The sequence below is a fragment of the Amphiura filiformis genome, chromosome 9 (assembly GCF_039555335.1).
Source record: "Amphiura filiformis chromosome 9, Afil_fr2py, whole genome shotgun sequence".
Classification (NCBI taxonomy): Eukaryota; Metazoa; Echinodermata; class Ophiuroidea; order Amphilepidida; family Amphiuridae; genus Amphiura; species Amphiura filiformis.
This window is the reverse complement of record NC_092636.1, coordinates 10,663,991-10,666,689: the sequence shown is the minus strand read 5'-3', so window position 1 is coordinate 10,666,689 and position 2,699 is coordinate 10,663,991.

Below are 2,699 nucleotides of genomic sequence, written 5' to 3'. Positions count from 1 at the left end.
CTGTTTAAATGATTTGAGAATATATAGGTTTAGACACATGAGATTACTACTACTGGAGAACTTTCCGACACAAAAGCAAATTGTTTTGAATTTGAAGAGCTGTTGGTTATGTGATATGCGATTTGAATTTTGAATATGCGATAAGGATAAGAAATTTGAGTCAATTAGTTATTACATAATAACAAAATCTCTTTAAAAAGGGATGTACCGGTAAAGAAAATGGAACTGGTGAAAGTCACTCTCTCGTCTTCCCTATTTACTATAAAAACTCGAATACGCAGAAGCTATCAAACTCGCTACATGGCCATATTTGAACTATCAAACACACATGCAAATGACATTTAACGTCTGAAAATTTGTTGAAAATGCGCTGCTTACATCTTTAGGTATCTTTGATCAGATGAATGAGTATTTTCTATTTTCTATTTACCATCCGCAGGGATCACGAAAATGAATTGAGTTGCTCAGGTTTCACACATAGCAGTACTACCAAAAAGTGGGGTAAAGAAACATTAATGGATCCGTAAAACATAGAAAAGATAGGCACCCAAAGGCCTCTTTTCTTTATTTTAAATGGGCTCATTAAAGTATCATTTCTTTTCTATGAGCCAAGTTTCTGTTCTTTAATCTCTAGGGGTCCATAAAAAGGCAAGAAAATAGAAATTTGCAGGCCCGTAATGTAGGGCGAAGGAAAGAGACATACATTTGAAATATAAATTAGCCATTTACCGCAACGTTCATATATACATGTATACACCACTTGATTCAATATTCCATATTGAGGCCAGTTCACAGTTCCATAAAATTATACTCCAAGCGAGGCGACCATGTTTTTATGTTTTTGCAAAGTAACACCCTGAAACATGAGCTGGATGGTCTTTACCTTTTACAGCAAATTTAAAAAGCACCTGTACTGGACGTCAAGAAGCTAATGGATCAATCACAATGACTGTGTCACCTACTTTTTTTTCGTAGAACTTCCCCCCAAAATAGTGTGTATAGCACAACCGTTACAGCAATTTTGTTATATCGATGGATGGGTTTTCATTGCATACCAATGCCCCAATGGGCGTCATAGGCGTAGGAATATGACACACCAGGCCAGAATGAAGTATTATGCCGTTTCACCAGTAGCAGAAGAGAGCTCTTCACCTTCATCAAGCACCAATAATTTGCTATCCGAAGCAGATCGCACTTGAGGATGTCATCAGTCTCCACGTCATCAGACGAGAGATAACCAAGGTCAGGTTTCAGCCTACAGTAGCCAGGTAGAACCCACAAATAGGTAGCCAGTAGGTGGTTGAAATTAAGGAATGAAAAGGTCAAGTGACCAACAATTGGCAGATGAGAAAACGTGGCGTGAATTTGTTGAAGATATGAGCATGATGCTGGAGAATACTTTGAAAGGAGCATAATCAGAGAGGAAGTGATGGGCAATATGATTTATGAATTTGGAAAGGGGAGATTTGGAACAGTAGAATAGTGGCAAGGGTATCCTGTTCTAACACCGAACAGGCGCCAGGTGGAGATCATCAGGCAGAAGAAAGAACTAATTAAAAGCATCGATGCAATACAGCTGGGACAGAAGAAAAATCAGGACTGACAGAGTTTCGTGAGCAAGCAAGAACCAAGCTCATGTCACTTCGGCATGCAGAGAAACCGAAAGAAAGAAGACATGGAAGCAGTCTAAGGAATCCTTCTTTATAATTCCCCACTCTAACACGAAGACGCTGTTTGAGCAAAGTAAGAATGGATGGCTAAGGTCCGTATGCACAAAAGAGTTAGACCGGGTCTAAAGTTAGACCTGATCTAACTGGAATTTAGTTCCACCAGGAATGGTCCTTTACTCTTATTTCCTTCCTAGGGCAGCTAGCAAATTCTAATGCATTGTTCAAAAATATATATAATACAAAATAACCTAAGTAAATGTAAAGGAAAATGTCCTTTCTCCTGGGACTAAATTCCACTTAGACCCGGTCTAACTTTAGAACTGGTCTAACTCTTTTGTGCGTACGGACCTAAGTGACTCACAAGAAGAACTAGAGGACCATTTGAATCAAACTTATTTGGACTAGCAACGTCAGGTAGCAGTGTCTAACATCGCAGGTTTAGTGAAGCCAACTCAAGCAGCCATAAAGTTTGACCTTGCTGAAGAGAAATAAGTCGACAAAGCTAGACCAGTTTCTGCACCAGGCCTAAATAGGGTCCATTATAAATTGTATAAGAAGTGTGGCGAACGTAGGAAATTCCTTTGGAAGTTGGCGAAAGTGGTATTGAGGGAGGATGTGACTCCCTTGTGGCGGAGTGCAGCGCAAGGTGTATGCATCCGAAAAGAGGAATGCCTTTGAACATTGATCCAGACCCGTCCCATTTCGCTGCTGATAATGTTTGGAATCCTAGCAGAGAGAATGTCATCATTTAATTGCTCGAGGATCTGTGCAGTTACTGCAGTAAGCTGGAATACCAGGATGCCTAGAACACATCAGTATGATATGGCATACATACCGGATTTCAAGAAGTTGAGAAGGGATCCGAGTGTAGTTTGAAAATGAGAAATTTCGTCATGCAGTACAATAGAGATTTCAGTATACGGTTTACAACGACGCAGTATACAACCACACGGCAGAAATTGGAAGTTGGAATACCAATGGGCTGTGCAATGTCTACAATCCTGTTTGTGCTAGCAATAAAGATCGTTT